The sequence below is a fragment of the Salmo salar genome, chromosome 03 (genome assembly GCF_965601325.2).
Source record: "Salmo salar chromosome 03, fSalSal1, whole genome shotgun sequence".
In the NCBI taxonomy this organism is placed as follows: domain Eukaryota; kingdom Metazoa; phylum Chordata; class Actinopteri; order Salmoniformes; family Salmonidae; genus Salmo; species Salmo salar.
The window spans coordinates 67,655,881-67,675,609 of record NC_138293.1 but is presented as its reverse complement, the minus strand read 5'-3'; the positions used below and the strand labels follow the sequence as shown (position 1 = coordinate 67,675,609).

General features: G+C 41.7%; 1 protein-coding gene across 1 annotated transcript in view; it reads right to left on the bottom strand.

Moving 5' to 3' along the window:
* The window catches only part of LOC106601254 (protein TANC2), a 149,380-nt gene extending 134,403 nt beyond the window's left edge, over positions 1-14,977 (bottom strand). The window contains exon 1 of the mRNA XM_045715128.2: positions 14,582-14,977. The gene's annotated coding sequence lies outside the window, so the exon portion shown is untranslated. The remainder of the gene's footprint in view (positions 1-14,581) is intronic.
* Between the last annotated feature and the right edge of the window lie 4,752 nt (positions 14,978-19,729).

Genomic DNA, 19,729 nt, shown 5'->3' with positions numbered 1-19,729 from the left:
CAATAAACCTGCATAATAAACAGGCTCGTGCTGATCACATGGGCTTGTTGGAGGTAGTTCAAAGTCAATGATCACTGGAGGCTTATGGAAGGCTTGTTGGGAATGAGCTGATGAGAAACGTATGGAAGGCTGTGTGCTCAGGGGACAGAGGCTGATGCTATTACCTCTGTAATGAGGGGAGGGAATGGGGAGCAGTGGTCACTGCGGGTTGCCAGTGTATATGGACACAATCCGAGGTAGCGATAGCACTGTTAGCCTAATGCGTAACAAAAGGCCATCTCCTAGCACCACGCACAAATGGTCACATTATGTAGATGTGGGAGAAAAGTTAGGAGGCAAAAATCATCCATTTTATGCAGGGTAATGGGCTAAAAGTGGTGTCCGCTTTCACAAGGCCGTATAAAGCGATTAGGTTCCATGCCCATGTAAGGCATTAAACCTTAAAACAGCATGGCTCGGTGGCGCATCCACACACTGAACCTGATTTGAAGACATTTTATCTCTATCCAGTCTCCAGCACTATGATATGGTTTTCCTCCATGGAACAGACAAGAATCCCATGTGTGCACTGTGTCCAGCCGTAATATAGAGACGTATCGTCCAGCCCTGCTCTTTACAACTCAATCCTGCAGGGGACCACTAAAGCAGATACCCGGACAGTGCTACCGAAAACTATAACAGCTGTCTGTTTGGGGATCATGTCAGTTTCTGATTATCTACAAAAGGAAACAGATGTCTAGGGGTAAAACACTCATCCTATATAACTACTGCCGTACACACCTTTTCTACTCATATACTGTCCATACACACCATTATCTACATATACACTGAGTGTACAAAACATTAGGAACACCTTCCTAATATTGAGTTGCACCCGCTTTTGCCCCAAGAACAGCCTCAATCCATTGAGGCATGGACTCTACAAGGTGTTGAAAGCGGTCCACTGGGATGCTAGCCATGTTGACTCTAATGTTTCCAACAGTTGTGTCAAGTTGGCTGGAAGTCCTTTGGGTGGTGGACCATTCTTGATACACATGGAAACTGTTGAGTGTGAAAAACCCAGCAGCGTTGCAGTTCTTGACACATTCGAACCCGGGTGCCTGGCACCTACTACCGAACCCCTTTCAAAAGCACTTATTTTGTCTTGTCCATTCATCCTCTGAATGGCACACATACACAATCCATGTCTCAATTGTCTCAAGGTTTAAAAATCATTCTTTAACCTGTCTCCTCCCCTTCATCTACATGGATTAAGTGGATTTAACAGGTGACATCAATAAGGGATCATAGCTTTCACCTGGATTCACCTGGTCAGTCTAAGTCATGGAAAGAGTATATTTATATTCCGGACAGTTTTTTGAGACTGTGTATTGTTTTGTATTGTTAGATATTACTTCACTGTTGGAGCTAGAAACATAAGGATTTCGCTGCACCTGCAATAATATCTGCAAAACATGTGTTCAGGGTCTACTCTATAAAACTGGAGGGGAAAATAAATCATGGCCGTCTTGAGGATTTTATTTTTATTTTGTTACTTCAGGAGAAGGTTGAAGGGGATGTGAAGTCGGGTGAGGTTGAAAAGCTCAGATTTCGAAGACCGCAAACACCAACAAACATGGGCTAAATCCTTGCTGTTTAGGCCTATTCGTCAGAGAGAATTACAGAGGTGCAGAAGAAAGAATCAATACATGACCTCAGATTTGGAGAACATATTTACAAATTGAGATATTAGAGGTTGAAACTTACACCCAAAATAGAAATAGGCTATTGGATTAGATGCTTCACTAGAACAGCATTCAAAACTGATTGTGTTCTCATACTGAGTACGACCAATCATCACAGATTAGTGTAGCCTCCAGATGCACCACAGATAGCCTTCCACAGGAATGCACAAGATTGCTCTTTAAATGGTCAGTCTTGATTGGTTCTACCAGGAAGCGGAGCGTCTGAGTAGCCTCTTTAACAAAAAAAAAAAACATACAAAAGCACACATATAAAATGTGCGCACACACACACAGCCTTACCTGGTGCATGATGTTCTGAAATCAATAACAGATTATCTATAAAATCAGCTTTTCAAATGGAAGTAATTCAGAGCCATGGAGAGGCTGTATTTTCAAGTGCAGGGGGAAAGGAAGGCACTGAAGTGCTTCAGTTCAAATGTAGGCTAGGCCAATATACATCTAGAAGCAAATTCTATGCACTCCAGTCATTTCTTTAATAATATCCAACATAGTCTATCTGGTCAAGCGACATATTTTAATATGTCAATGCCAACCACCATGCAAACCACAATCTGTACCCCTCGGGCAAAGGTGTTTAGAGGTGACAGCAATATGTCTGGTAAAAACAAAAAAATGGAGGGTACTGTCCAATGTAACAACTTAGAAAGACCGATGAGGACAATTTAAGACCTATCCCCTCAGACTCCTTTGTATTGAGTTCAGAGGGTGGATCTGCAGGATCATTTCTTTCGAAACAGTGGCTGCAATTGAGCTAAGAAACAGTACCCTCAGTCTTTCTTTACTCACAAGCAGGAGCCATATTAGCTTGAGATAGTATTAGAGATATAAATAGCCATATATTAGCGATTTCTTTCTGGTGTGAGAAAACGCAAGACTTAAGCTAGGATATAATTCTCTAATGAAACAAAAATTTCAGAGAGGAAGTAGACATGTTGATACAAAAGTCTCGACCGTGAATGTCCACATCACTAAGGATCTATCATGGTCCAAACACACCAACACAGTCGTGAAGAGGGCACGACAACGCCTCTTCCAAAAGAATCCTGAACTGCTTCCACCACAAAGCCTACATGTACATGTATAGTATTTCAATTGACTGATTTCCTTATATGAACTGTAACTCAGTAAAATCATTGAAATTGTTGCAATCATATTTTTGTTCAGTACATGTACGAGGTCTCTGAAGACGAGGTGGCACCATGGCATGGATGGCGGGAACGAGATGATGGCCTCAGAGGGGGGAATAGAAGAGGAAGGAATGGGGTCAAAACAGCCATCTGATCGGATCAGAAGGTCCTGGTGGCACGCTCCATTGGAGACGACATGTACTGGGACTTCAGTGGAGTCCTGGAAGTCTGAGCTAGAGACTGAATAAACTTGGGGGTGAGGTTGCCCGAAAGGATCTGTAAGATACTCCTCTTCAGTCTACCTGCAGTGCTAGGAGCAACATATGCCAGATGACACTACCGTTTATTTTTGTTCTAATCCTGAGCTTGAGTCGGCTTCATTTTAACATGTAAAAAAGACAAAAGGAGAACAATTATGGCTTTGTTAATGAGGAGACTTGGATGAAATTGGTCTCAAAAAGTATAATATAAGCAAACGGATCATTTGTGAAACTGAAAGATGCGAATGTTTGAGCTGATGTAAATTAGGCTAATTCCATGATGGAGCCGGCAGTCTTGTCACCTTGACATGGTTGAATCGCACTGGCCTCCTGATGATGAGCGGTGACAAGTGCCGCTTCCTGGAGTGACTGCAGTCATCCCTCACTGATAACATTTATGAGAATTTACAAATCTATTCCATTAGGTAAACGCTGCGGTCCAGTGAAAACGGCTGCATTCACAGCTGTTTTTCCCCTCTGCATAGCAGGTGACACATTGCTTGCTGTAGTGTAGACAGTATTGTTCAGTGGTCCATTTAAATTAAACTGCTGTGCGACAGAAAAATAAATAGAGGGATGTATTTCTTTAACTCTTTCTAAAAACCAATTGTACTGCACCAGAGACTTGGTTGTCTGACGCTAGCTGAATTATTATCCCCCATCATTCAGCTGAGCTCTTATGGTGCAAGTCAACACTTCTTCAAATCAAGTTGTTTTAATATTGCTTACTGAGGAAGGAGAGGATACAATGGAACCACTTATATGTCAACATGCAAGGTAACTCAGCATTCTCTTGAAGTCCACAACATGACCACCAAGTAAAATGTGTGCATACAATGGGACTATCAATTAACAGGGTTCAGTGATGTAAAGTACTTAAGTAAAAAAATATATATACTTTAAAGTACTACTTAAGTAGTTTTTTGGGGTACCTGTACTTTAGTATTTAGAATTTTGACAACTTTTACTTCACTACATTCCCAAAGAAAATAAATGTACTTTTTACTCCATACATTTTCCCTTACACCCAAAATTACTCTTTACATTTTGAATGCTTAGCAGGACAGAAAATGGTCCAATTCACGCACTTATAAAGAGAACGTCCCTGGTCATCTCTACTACTGAGAAATGCCACCTTGACTGTGTGGCAACACAAAAATCTTTGGCAATTGAAACAAGAAACCGAGTTTGGTTGACTAGGGACCGTTATCATTTTATTATAAGGGAGGGGTTATTGGTCTGTGCTTTAGTAACCCCAAATAATCCAAACATTCTCTCTCTCTCACTCAGGATGGTGACTCAGGATTCGATATCAGGAAATAATACAGCATTGTAACCAAAAGTCTTGTCTGTTGGTATCTTGGAACCAGATTGACGTTGGCCCACATAGAAGAAACAACAAACGGAAGACACACACACACACACACACACACACACACACACACACACACACACACACACACACACACACACACACAAAGCAAACAAAGCATTACTGACCCTGATGTGTGGTCTCAACAGGAACTTTTTGCCTCCTCGTTAGTCTCCTTGATATTATTAGCACTAGTTGAGTGGCACTGACAATTAAATGTAGCCCACAGGAATGCAAGCTGCATAGCCCTAGACGAGAGAGAAAAAAAGTGCCAGACGCCAAAAACCTCCCCCCTCCCACTCTATGGGGCCAGCTGAATTGTGTCCTGTAGGAAGTAAAATTGGGCATGGAGATAAGAGCCAGGTGACAGCAGGGAGCCCACCTGTAGGAGGTTGTGGGTAATCTCTCACAAGTCGGCCCGGATTCAACTACAAAAAACAGTCACTTACAACAACTTTGCTGCTTTTTGAACTTGAAGGACCTCTTTAGATTATGTTGATGGTTACAGTCAGTTACAATCCCTTTATTGTGATTCCACACAAACATTTTTAAAGAGAGATGTCAATCGTCTTTCCATAGTTTGGATGCATGGGCACCCAATTCTGTAATAACATTCTGTAATAAATGACATAAATGGGAAAACATCTGAGAAAGACTGTCCTATAACAGTATTCAGCCAAACATATTGAAAGCCCATTTCGGAAGAGTAGGACAAGCCAAACCTGCTGCTCGAACATACAGTCCGTCATACTGCGCTGAGCAGAGCAATATGCCATCTCCAAATGTGACTAAAGAGGAAAATCTACTTGCATGTCAGATTCTCAACCATCTTATCGCTGCAGCAAACACCAAGAGGTGAAACAGCTGTGACCAATGATAATCTCATCCCAATCAAAGCAAAGGGAGAAAGGTGTGTGTATGTGTGTGTGTGTGTGTGTGTGTGTGTGTGTGTGTGTGTGTGTGTGTGTGTGTGTGTGTGTGTGTGTGCGCATGTGTGAGTCTGACAAACAGGCAGCCAGTAAGATAAACCTGAGGTGGGAGGCTTGGGAACAAAGGGATGAAATGAGATGGTGTTAGTGAATGCAGCTTCACTTCATTGCATGGCCTTTAATGACCCTGCAGTAAAGGCATGGCAGCAGCTCAAGTTTTCCTCTAAGCATTGGAGGTGTGGCAGTTATGGGGATTTACTACATGCGAGAGTCACAGCAGCTCACCAGGCACACAGCACAGACTTCAATTTACATATCTGACTGCAGACAGACAACACTGTGTGACTGTGTTTAATAATCAAGGTTCCCCTAAACGAAGAATAGCAGCCGTAACAAATCCATAACATTGCCCCACTTTATAATGTTGTGCAAAGAATCCATTTATCAATCAAACACTCCACTAGGCTATATGATTGGGCTGCAACTGAGGGGTAAAAAAAACATCTAAATCAATCTTACATCGTTTCATAACATTCTACTGGAAAATGGCTTCAGACATTTTTAAAAGGAAGCATTAAATTGCTTGTAACACCTGGCACAACTGTCTTAGTTGTGTTGACTTTACTTTCCCATCATAGCAGTATATCTTGGTAGCAGCCAGGTGTTAGTGGTAGCGCAGGAGAGGTGCTTCCTGAGACTGCATTCTCTTCAGACATTTAAGAAAAAAACATTTAACCTCAGTCAGAAGAGCTTATTAGAGCAATAAGCTTAGAAGAAAAAAATCTGTATATTCAACATAACTAAGGTAATCTTGTAAACCTGTAAGTATACAAGTAGGAGGGCCTCCCGAGTGGTGCAGTGGTCTAAGGCTGTGCCACTAGAGATCCTGGTTCGAGTCCAGGCTCTGGACACCCATGGGGCGACGCACAATTGGCCCAGCATCGTCCAGGTTAGGGGAGGGTTTGGCCGGCAGGGATGTCCTTGTCCCATCGCGCACTAGCGACTCCTGTGGGGCCGGGCGCAGTGCACGCTGACACGGTCGCGAGGTGTACGGTGTTTCCTTCAACACATTGGTGCGGCTGGCTTCCGGGTTAAGCGGACATTGTGTCAAGAAGCAATGCGCTTGGTTGGTTTGTGTTTCGGAGGACGCACGGCTCTCGACCTTCACCTCTCCCGAGTCCGCATGGGAGATGCAGCGATGAGACAAAACTGTAACTACCAATTGGATACCACAAAATTGGTGAGAAAACAGGATTAAAAAAAATATATATATGTAAAAAAGAAAGAAAGAAATAAAGTATACAAGTAGGCCTATGGCATCAAGACTAGCAACATTGAGAAATTACACTGCTCAGGACTGCTGGAAGTAGGCTACTTGTCAAAGTCACATTTATTCTACATCGGATCTAATTGGCTTCCCTCAGCAGCCTGTACAAAATCTTTTCACTTATTGCATGTTAAAAAGGTAGAATTAATAAAATTAAGTCAATGTCATAAAACCTTTCACTTAGTCTAGTGGGGTCCCAGTTCACTATTGTTTTGCTAAGGCCCTTCCATACTCATCCATCATAAAGATCCAAGCACCCACTCCAGCCGGTAAATCAATTGGCTGAACTGAATTATGATTTTGTTATTTCCTCAACAGACACCCCAATCTGAGACATTTTCATCATTGCTGCTGTCTGCTGCGACAGCTGGGGCTATTTCTGTGAAGTACCTTGCTAAAGCCCCCAACCCTAGGCCCCAGACCGCACATCCATTTCCCTAATCACTTTTCCACAGCTGCCCTCCGGCACATAAATGAAAGTTACAAAGAAAATGTTACGTGTCAGTCATAACAAAAAAATCACCCTGGAAGCACTGGCCAACTGTGATTATTTAATCTGGGTTGTGTTTTAGTTAAAATAGCCTAGCCAGTAGGCTGTCTGACAGTATTTGATTCATGGCCCAACAATGTTTATAAGTAGGAAAAAGGGGGCTTTAGATGTTTAGAGGGATGGTTCACCCAAAATACAAACTCAGCTCATCTTATTGATTGTAGGCTACCTCATTTTATGGCGTCACCATGAGCCAATTTGAGCATGCTGTTTGGAGACTGCTGTTAGGAAACTGGATTAGCAGAATAAGTAAACAAACCCAAATATTGGGTCCCTGTGTCAGTGTCCATGGACTACTCTACTGTAGGTAGCCTATCCATAACGGTCACTTCAAGAAAGATGAGTGATTGAGGAAAAGTTTGGGGAATAAAGGAGGTCGCATATAGTCGTTTGAGTGAATGATTGATCACTGAACGTCAAAGAATGATTGTACAGTAGCCTACTGAAGTATTCTCAGCTGCTAGGTCTATTCACATGGTCAAGCCATCAAGTATGTGCACAGGTGAATTCACTGTTGAGTGCGCATTCCACCTGTCAATCATTTGAACCACTCTGTCACCTGCAAGCATAGACATTAAAACCAGTAGATAGTGATAGCACTGACATCATCCGCGTATTGCTATGCAAAACTCCCGATGGCGCATCAAGCCAGAAGTATTTGAATTTGAAGTGCGCCATACTGCTGAATTGGGCTGAATGGCAACAACAACAAAAAACACTAAGGATCATGGTGAAAGTGGCAGTAACTAGCAAAGGATCATGGTTGATGTAGTCAATTTCATCCTGCCTGAGAGAGTCAACCCAACGCTGCTGGGTGCACATGCAAAGAGCGTGCATGGGGACGTGAGCCTCCCCGTAGCCTGCCAGTCCGTAATAGTTCTGTGTCAGCACGTGGTCCTGTGTGACGACAAATTTAGAAGTCAGAATGGATCAATATTTCATTGAATATCTCGATTTATAGCGAAATCTAAAAAAATTCACTGTGGGGATCAAACTAATTTTAGAGCACAAAACGGCAGTCCAATATAAAAAAATGTAAAGGCCGATCTGGCGAAATTGCCATAAATGTTTAACGTCTTTGGGCTAGGGGGCAGTATTTTGACGTCCGGATGAAAAACGTTCCCAAAGTAAACTGCCTGCTACTCAGGCCCAGAAGCTTGGATAATTGGTAGATTTGGATAGAAAACACTCTAAAGTTTCTAAAACTGGTAAAATTATGTCTGTGAGTATAACAGAACTTATTTGGCAGGCAAAACCCCGAGGACAAATCATCCAGGATTTTGTTTTGAGGTGACAGTGTTTTCAATGGGTTTCTATGTGTATCTAGATTTATAAGGCACATGCTTGCAGTTCCTATCACTTCCACTGGATGTCAACAGTCTTTAGAAATTGGTTGATGTTTTTCTTTAGAGAAATGAAGAAGTACGGCAGTTCAGAACGAGGGTCCAGCCTAGAGCACTAATGTTTTGAAGCGCGCTCCAGGTCACGCTCTTCAGGTCACGCGCTTCAGGTTGTTTTTATCTGGTATTGAACACTGTTTATCCCGTCTTAAATTTGATTGATTATTTACGTTAAAAAAAATACCTAAAGTTGTATTAGGAAAGTTGTTTCAAATGTTTGGACAGCGTTTACAGGTAACTTATTAGATATTTTGTAGTCATGCTGGGCGAGTTGGAACCAGTGTTTTTCTGAATCAAACGCGCCAAATAAATGGACATTTTGGAGATATAACGACGGAATTAATCGAACAAAAGGACCATTTGTGATGTTTATGGGACATATTGGAGTGCCAACAGAAGAAGTTCTTCAAAGGTAAGGCATGAATTAAATACTTATTTCTGACTTTTGTGTCGCGCCTGGCGGGTTGAAATCTGATTTTCATGTGTTGGTATGCTGGGCGCTGTCCTAAGATAATCGCATGGTTTGCTTTCGCCGTAAAGCCTTTTTGAAATCTGACACGGTGGCTAGATTAACGAGAAGTTAAGATTTAATTTGGTGTGTTGCACTTATGAATGTATGAAAGTTAAATATTTTTGGGGAATTTGGCGCTCTGCCATTTCACCCACTGTTGTCAAATCGATCCCGTTAACGGGAGTTGAGCCCAAAGAAGTTAATGCTTCCGACCTGCCCAAATTAATATAATTGGTTCAGAGATTGTTTTGATATTTCAACTTGGTTGTCCTGATCATGTCTGGTATGGGGGGGCAAAATCAACATGTGTGCGATTGCGCAGACACACGTGCGCGTGCGGTCTGGTCAGCATGTTAGATTACGCATTTTGTGCATAAGTGCAACGTTAATAATGATGGTTTTGGTAAACAGCTCAGAGATTTAACTATGCTCCTACGAAGGTTCTAACGACGAACTTAGCCTTAAAGGGACATTTATAAATTGTTCAACTTCATATTCATAATATCCAGCACAATCCCAACATCAACAAAACATAGAAACGTGCCATTTGACATGTTGATGTTGGAGTGGTGCTGGAGATGATAAATATGAAGTATATTGTTTTTTTTTTTTTACATTTCTCTTTAACTTCTTTGGGATAGGTGGCAGTATTTTCACGGCCGGATAAAAAACGTACCCGATTTAATCTGGTTACTACTCCTGCCCAGAAACTAGAATATGCATATAATTAGTAGATTTGGATAGAAAACACTCTAAAGTTTCTAAAACTGTTTGAATGGTGTCTGTGAGTATAACAGAACTCATATGGCAGGCCAAAACCTGAGAAGATTCCATACAGGAAGTGCCCTGACTGACAATTTGTTGTCCTTCTGTTGCATCTCTATCGAAAATACAGCATCTGTGCTGTAACGTGACATTTTCTAAGGCTTCCATTGGCTCTCTAAACCCGCCAGAAAGTGGAATGGGGTGTCTGCTGTCTCTGGGTGAAGAACAGCAGGAGAATTTGTAAGTGGTCAGCCTGGGGACAGTGACACTGGAGATGTGCGGTCACGAGACTACTCAATTTTTTTCTTTCAGCCTTTGAATGAATACAACGTTGCCCGGTTGGAATATTATCGCTATTTTACGAGAAAAATAGCATAAAAATTGATTTTAAACAACGTTTGACATGCTTCTAAGTACGGTAATGGAATATTTAGAATTTTTTTGTCACGAAATGCGCATCACCCTTCTGATAGTGACCTGAACGCACGAACAAAACGGAGCTATTTGAATACAACTATGGATTATTTGGAACCAAAACAACATTTGTTGTTGAAGTAGAAGACCTGGGAGTGCATTCTGATGGGTGTCAAAATAGCTAGCCGTGATGGCCGAGCTATGTACTCAGAATATTGCAATATTGCTTTTGCCGAAAAGCTATTTTAAAATCTGACACCGCGATTGCATAAAGGAGTTCTGTATCAATAATTCTTAAAATAATTGTTATGTATTTTCTGAACGTTTATCATGAGTAATTTAATAAATTCACCGTAAGTTTTCGGTGGGTATGCTAGTTCTGAACATCACATGCTAATGTAAAAAGCTGGTTTTTGATATAAATATGAACTTGATTGAACAAAACATGCATGTATTGTATAACATAATGTTCTAGGAGTGTCATCTGATGAAGATCATCAAAGGTTAGTGCTGCATTTAGCTGTGGTTTGGGTTTATGTGACATATATGCTTGCTTGGAAAATGGCTGTGTGATTATTTGTGTCGATGTACTCTCCTAACATAATCTAATGTTTTGCTTTCGCTGTAAAGCCTTTTTGAAATCGGACAATGTGGTTAGATTAACGAGAGTCTTATCTTTAAAATAGTGTAAAATAGTTGATTTTTTGAAAAAATTTAATTGTGCTATTTTAGTTGGTTTTGTATTTCGCGCCGTGCGATGCCATTGGCTGTTGGCTAGGGGTTCCGCAGGCAGAACGGGGTTCCGTGTCCTCAACAGGTTAATCCCATAAGGGATGGGCTGCCAATTTGACACAAAAATATATTTTTCTCCATTCATTCATTCATAAATATTCAGACCCTTTACTCAGTATTTTGTTGAAGCACCTTTGGCAGTGATTACAGCCTTGAGTCTTCTTGGGTATGATGCTACAAGCTTGGCACACCTGTATTTGGGGAGTTTCTCCCATTCTTCTCTGCAGATCCTCTCAAGCTCTGTCAGGTTGGATGGGGATTGCACAGCTATTTTCAGGTCTCTCCAGAGATGTTAGATCGGGTTCAAGTCCGGGCTCTGGCTGGGCCACTCAAGGACATGTCAAGGTCTGTGTGCTTTGGGTCATTGTCCTATTGGAAGGTGAACCTTCACCCCAGTCTGAGGTCCTGAGCGCTCTGGAGCAGGTTTTCATCAAGGATGTCTCTGTACTTTGCGCCGTTCATCTTTCCCTCGATCCCGACAACTTTCCCAGTAACTGCTGCTGAAGAAAAATCCCACAGTATGATGCTGCCACCACCATGCTTCACCGTAGGGATGGTGCCGGGTTTCCTCCAGACGTGACGCTTGACATTCAGGCCAAAGAGTTCAATCTTTGTTTCATCAGAGCAAAGAATCTTGTTTCTCATGGTCTGAGAGTCCTTTAGGTGCCTTTTGACAAACTCCAAGCGGGCTGTCATGTGTATTTTACTATAGAGTGGCTTCCGTCTGGCCACTCTACCATAAAGGCCTGATTGGTGGAGTGCTGCAGAGATGGCTGTCCTTCTGGAAGGTTCTCCCATCTCCACAGAGGAACAATAGAGCTCTGTCAGAGTGACCATCAGATTCTTGATCACCTCCCTGACCAAGGCCCTTCTCCCCCAATTGCTCAGTTTGGCCAGGTAGCCAGCTCTAAGAAGAGTCTTGGTGGTTCCAAACTTCTTCCATTTAAGAATGATGGAGGCCACTGTGTTCCTGGGGACCTTCAATGCTGCAGACATTTTTGGGAAACCTTCCCCAGATATGTGCCTCGACACAATCCTGTCTCGGAGCTCTACAGACAATTCCTTCGACCTCATGGCTTGGTTTTTGCTCTGCACTGTCAACTGTGGGACCTTATGTAAACAGGTACGGGAATTTCCATGTCCAATCAATTAAATTTACCACATGGACTCCAATAAAGTTGTAGAAACATCTCAAGAATGGTTGTACCTGAGCTCAATTTCATGTCTCATCGCAAAGGGTCTGAATACTTATGTAAATAAGGTATCTTTTTAAGTTGAATACATTTTCTAAAACTACTAAAAACCAGTTTTTGCTTTGTCATTATGGGGTATTGTCTGTAGATTGAGGATTTTTATTTATTTAATCCATTTTAGAATAAGGCTGTACTGTAACAAAATGTGGAAAAAGTCAAGGGGTCTGAATACTTTCCGAATGTACTGTATGTGTTTAAGTCTTCATTTTATATGATTGTCATATGTTATGTATTCTAAGTGTTTTCTCATGCTATTTTGTATGCAATGTTTGATTACAGATGGCATACAAGTTTGTTATTAAGGCAAAATGAAAGTTCACATATTCCAGAAGGCATTTCTGCCAACAATTTTTTAAAATTATTTTATTTGTTTATAAAAAAATAAGTTCAAACGCCCCTCCCATGAAGTAGTGACATGAGACATACGCCTAGCTTCTTGAAACGGATCACATATGATTGAAATAAGCCTATAGTCTACTGTATTTATATTTTAATGCAGTCAACTAGGTTTTCATCTTAAGTATATATATATTTTTAGGAGCATATACCCACGTGGGTGATTGAAAGATGAACTAAGGTCCACACTCCAGTCCAGTTGGTAGTGCATAGTTGGTAGTGGTAATGCACCTTAAAGTTGGTTGCCAACCGCCATATAAAATCCAAAGAAGAAGCCTGAAGGAGGAGAGATTACTAGAAACAAACTTGGTTTACCCGTTTATCTGTGGATTAATTGTCGGAGTAGAGGACCTTGTGCACTACCGGGGCGGTAGGTAGCCTAGTTGTTAGAGCGTTGGACTTGTAACCAAAAGGTTGCAAGATCAAATCCCTGAGCTAACAAAGTACAAATCTGTCGTTCTGCCCCTGAACAAGGCAGTTAACCCAGTGTTCCTAGGCCGTCATTGAAAATAAGATTTTTTTCTTTATTGACTTGCCTAGTTAAATAAAGGTAAAATAAAAGAATCAGGTAAAACAACAACCCAATGTTTATATTCCAGGTCAAATTAACTAGCAACAGCAAGCTAGCTACATTGCTGTACAGGTTTAATGCTTTTCGACCTGTCCACAAATTAATAGTTGGTTCAAAGTTTGTTTTGATATTTCAACTGGCTTGTCTTGGTCGCATATGGTGTGGCGGTACAAAATCAACATGCGCGCGATGGCGCGGACACACATGCGGTCTGGCAGCATGTTAGATTAATCGTTTTCAAGTGCAACGTTAATAACGATGGTTTTGTGAAACAGCTCAGAGATTTAACTATGCTCCTACGATGGTTCTAACGACGAATTTAGCCTTAAAGGGTAATTTCTAAATTGTTCAACTTCATATTCATCATCTCTAGCACCACCCCAACATCAACAAAACCTAGAAACACGCCATTTGACATATATTGATGTTGGTGTGGTGCTAGAGATGATGAATAGGAAGAATATATATATTTTTTTTACATTTCTCTTTAAGATGCTTTTGGGAAACCAGACCCAGTTCTGTCACCACTGTAAATGTAAGAAACACATAACCCATAATGGCATGAATGCATTCACAACCCCCATGCATTTTAAAGTAAACTGGTGCTAGGTCATTGAATGCACAAAGATGAAGCATTTATACATTTGGTTTACAGAGCCATTCAGCAAATGCCATGCTATAATTCACCAAGGATATAATGACTCTCTATAAGAGGTTAATAAACATCTTCTCTATTTAACTAACGTTAGCCAGAGGGGTAGCTGTCATTCTAAATTCAAAGATGTTCAGCAAGCCAATTTGAGGCGTATGGCGAAGGGATATTCGTCAATAAAAAAAATACACAAAAGGGGTTTCTTTGTGTAACTGAATGGCCACATTGTTCACTGTGTGGCTTTAGGTTGTCCAGCTAAATATAACTACAGTAAAAAACATGTTCGAAAATTACATGGTTGTCAAATAGCGAATGCTAACTATGTATCTACCTGCAATACAATAGATGATTGGGACTCTTCAATGCGGATATATAGCAAGCGCTAGCTAAGACAGTGCAGCACAGCAGACACCGAACGCTAAAGAACATCACATTATTTGGCTAGGACTAACGTTATTCAGCCAACTCATTCGAATTTCGTGTTTCAAATGTAACATTGTCATTCGCTGTCACGTACCTTGGTTTTTTTCACCTCCTCCACTGTCAAATAAGCCGAGGCAAGAACGTCCCACTGACCATTAAACCCGTGTCAGTTCGTACATAAACGTCAGTGCAATGGCTAGCTATAACGTTTCAGCAAGATTTCCAGTAAGCAGCTGGACCACAACACAGCCTTCACGAGCGTGCGTAAAGATTCGACGTGTTCAATCGTTCCGTCCTTCTCCCACTGAGGTACCTCCTACTCCAGGTTTTGAGGGAGGAAAAAATACCGTAATTGCGCTCAATTTGCCTCCAATAATAACCACCCAGTGAAGAAGAACGAGATACTATTCATTACGCGACTGCATGAGAAGGTCCAAACATTGCTACGAAGATGTTTGTGTGTCGAAAACGCTCTCATACAGTCGCATGAGGCGCGAGGGGCTGCTGACTTATTCATGAGGGGGCGGGTGCTCAGATCCTGCGTTCATATACAAGTGGGAAGGTGGTATTTTCGAGAAGGGTGCAATTGCAGACCAAGTTCCTGCACGTGGGCATTCCTGAATCTGCAGGAACTCCTCTCTATACTTTTATTGGTCCATTTTTAAGTTAGGACAGGTGGGAGGAAGTAGGTGGCGTTAATGCACAATAACGTTGGATACCAGCTGTCGATAAACCTCACAGTAGAAGGGACGCGGACTGTCGGGCACTGTTTTCCCGCAGTTCTGTTGACGAAAGCGAGGGTAGGTGTTCAGGAGGCGGGAGTGAAGGACACTGTGTGCTAGCTTAGGCAGCTAGTCCTAAAGAGGACTCCGGTACACAGCAGGCGGGAGGCGAGGGTGTCACTAACTATCAAGTTTGCTTGTTAGCTAGCACACGGTGTCGCCCTAGCTTCCCTAATGCTGTGCTTTAGACAGTGTCCTTCGCCCCCGCCTGTAGGACACAGTTTTCTTCAGTACACAGCAGGCGGGAGGCAGGGGCAACTCTGTGCGCTAACTAACTAGCAAGCTAGCACACAGTGTCGCTAACTAGCACATGCTGTCACCCTAGCCTCCCATCTGCTGTGCTAGCGGGAGGCGGGGACGACCGGTAGACAGTGTCTTTCGCCCCCGCCTGTCAGGCACAGTTTTCTCCGGTACACTGCAGGCGGGAGTGACACTGTGTGCTAGCTAACTAGTAAGCTAGCACATGGTGTTCTGTTTGGCAGGCGGGAGCGAAGGACACTGTTTACCCGCTAGCTAGGAAGGGGGGGGGGGGGGGGGGGGGGGACGTCCCATATTGCGGGCTGCAGTTGCACACTATTGGTATTTACCACATACTGACTGGGAAAAATCCCACTTGAACGCCCCTCCAACTCTATCATCCCTGAGCTACGACTTCTCACACATGCTGACTTCTCACGTCACCTACTAAGAAAATTAGGATACCTCGATAACAGCATTTTCAGCAGTTACATGCAACAACAAAAATATGATTTATTAAAAGCAATCTATTAATATGGTTTTTGAACACTATAATTTGTTTACAAGCATGATAGTTGTGCTTTTAGTTTCTGCTTAACGTAGCTTGTTGGCCATTAGCCAATCAGCGTATCTCAATGAGTTCAAAGCATGTGCATGCATCCAACTAGTTTTACAACTTCACAACTGGTAATTTCCACCTTCCCACTTGGTTATGAATGCAGCATTGTCAAAGTAGCCTACTGTAAAATGCAAGGTTATGTCAATCAAATGTACATTATTTATGGAATAACTCTGTAGTAACAACATTGTAGGTGCATAGGACCTGCTATGTAATTGCAGTTGAGGTTATTTACACAAGCGGAGGGAGGTCTTGTGGGTTATGTAGCCAGTGTCTTCGTCTGACAGACACACACTGTTGCAATCTCAGAGTTTTGTTTTGTCTAGGAAAGCTAACTCTTGATAAATACAGGCATTCATTTGACTTCTGGTCCATCCTTGCTTTGACTTGTCATGGAGTTTTCTCATAGCGAAGATGATAATATCTGTCTGAGATCCACATACCTTGCTTACTCCTGCTTTAGATGTGTGTAATCTCTGTGAATCTTTGTGTGGGAAATACTATAATACTCACATATCGCAATACCCACATACTATAGAGATGGAACACTACAATGTACAATCTAACAAATGAACATCCTCTCACCCATCAATTCAAACTTTATTTGTCACATGCGCCGAATACAACAGGTGTAGATCTTACCGTGAAATGCTTACTTTGCCAGTCACAAGTTGGAACATTAAGCTAACTATTTCCTAACTATTTACTTTTTCTTTTGATTCAACTACCTCTTACCTATTGTTTATTACCAGAATGAATGTGATAAGATAATGAGGGTAGAGAAATGATCCTTACCCTGCTGCCAAGTATAGCCTACAGATCTAAAAGACGTAAATCAAATGATTTTAATTTTGGAAAGAACGTAAACATCTGGATAAGTCCTAGGGGTTGATCAAACAACAACGGTTTCTGAAGTCCTGCACCTGGAGGTAAGGTGAAGAGAGACGCAGACGAGGCTGGGATGCATTTCTGTGCTATCTTCTCATCATAATGCAAATGTATGATTCCCTTATCACAAACCAGAGATAGGAATGCCATTTCTCTTGGTCTCTGGACTATATTTGAGAGATGCCAATCGTTCATGGGAACACAGTGTACGAAATATATCTGGGGTTGGACATTAATTACCTAACAATGGCCTATTCCCTCTCAGTGGACTCAAACAAAAGATAGTTATGTTCTAGAATGTATTTATTCTATTTTTGTAAGTCCTCCAAGGACCACACACATGCCATGCTGTCCCAAAAAATAGATACTATAGCTTACTGAAGCCCTTATTACAAACCCACTGAACCAGTTCTTTGGCACACAAATTAACCGTCAACAATACCCTGGCCTACATACTTACTCTTTATGTAAATCAAGTGAATCATGTGACAACATGTCTGGTCAAAGTATCCACACACATCCTTCCATCTGTGATTTACATGCATACACAGACTAACAAAGAAAGACACATTCCTTTTGAAATGCAATGTGTTGAGTCAAAAGACTGTGCCAGGCCAAAGTAATGGACAAAGTAAGGAAAAAGCCTAATGCAAAATAGATTAGATTCCCAGTTGTTCAGTGCCAATGCTTAATTGAATAAAACAACGGTGATTGATAAGTCGGGTTTGCTGGCTGAGGCTTTGAACTGGCCTGAGAGAATGGATGGGATTTTTGTTTCCAAACCATTTCTTGCATAAGACTGATGACCAGTTCCTCGTTGTGAAAGTCCCAAACCAGCTCTTAGCACCTTCAAATTGTGTTTATGATTACCAAGCTGTGCTGTTTGTTAGCTGCCTACACTAATATATCTTAACATTTCTATACACCCAAAACATTGTACTGAATGTGTCAAATTCTGTTTATTATGATGTCAATGCATCATTTGCATCTCTGCTCTATCACCTGGAGTATAGCCAAGTACAGAGAGAGGTTATAGAAAAGAGGAACACATTAAATGTGATAATGGAGCCAGGCAGGCAGATAATTACAATAAATAAATAAAAACACCCATAACATGGTAATGACTTAAATAGAGAGAACAGGAAATGAACCGTGCTTACTTAAATATTCTTTGTTGGATATGTTAAACATTGTGTATTTCCCTGTAGATTTCAATAGATTGTTCTCCATTTTACTGTATAAGGTCCACAATTCAACCTATTTTGATTTGAAATTCATACTGGAATTTCCCGGAGTCCAACTCCGCTCAACAGACAATGGCTGCCAGCATGCAGTAGGCAGCCGTTCCATCAACGTCAGTCGGTTGACATTGACTTACTGGTTTAAGTTGCTTCTCTTAATAAAAGTAATACCTGAGAAGGTCACGAGCCCCATATATCTAGTTAAGGGAGCCCTAACAAAATGTCACTTCCCACCTGCCTGGGATGAAAAGGCAAACTCTGATGAAAAATTGAATGGGCTGTTTAAGGAATCTTCGACCCATCCTCCCACATCAATAAAACCTGAGGCCAAATTGAATTACATGTAAGTCTCCTCACACAACACAACACAACACACACACACACACACACAGTAGGCCTCTTCATTCCTCTGAGACACATCTGCAACACACAAAATTATTAAGTTGTTTACGTTTGTTGGTTCCTTTGATCACAGGATAGATTACACATGCTCCAGACCCCCAGTCCCATTACACACACGTTGTTAAGGTCTATGATTTTTTTCAGCATTTCCATTTTTAGCGCCATTAGGTCCCATAGGTGGGTATCGGGGACTGCTGCAATAATCTAAATTGGATTTCCTTTCCGCAAGGCTGCACGTTTCATCCCCTTCTCCGAATCAGATCTCCCTGGGTGTCTGACTATCTATTAATCCTGCCCGCCCAGGTCATTTATTTTGCCCTGGCCCCTGGAGAGGAAACCCTGCCAGCCCTCCCTGGATGGATTCAACAAAGCAACATGGCAACGCAGGTTGCTGCTGTTTACTTCCTGTCCCCTGTTGAACCTCTCCTGAGTCCATGATTAAACAGTACGGTAGTCTTAGTAACAGGCTCAAAATATAAACAAACCTTAAGGCTCACTCAAGCACAGTTGGATTCATTATTTGTCAATGATTTGTCATGTGTCTAACATCATCTGTCATGTTTCTATGTCAGATTTGAGGGCTATGAAAATAAATCTTAAAACAATGATATAAACATTCCCATAAACTATTGATCTTATGCCAATATCTAGTTAGGGGATTTAAGGCATGTCTATCAGATGAGTAGAGGAACAAGAGGTCTCCTAGCTTCTAGGAGCTAGTTAGTAAATACTTATGATTACTTTTGCTCACTGTATTGAGGCTGTGTGTCCTTAATCAGGAAAATTAAATCAGTTCAATTCAATCAGGTTGACTCTTCATGACAACATTACCCTTCATGTTGAACTGAGTGGGTTATACAACATGTTGCAGCATTAGCCACAAGATAGCAGTAGGAAGGTAAAATATTTTGGGAAGTTTCGTATGTTGCTTATCCTGTTGGCATTCTCTGTCTTCCTTGGAAGAACCAACCTCAGGGGTGGTTGAGATGACATTGGTGGAGCCCCCTTTGTGGGTGCTGGAGATAGAAGGCTTATTTTGAGCTCCAGGCAGCATCCTTCCTATTGGTCCATGC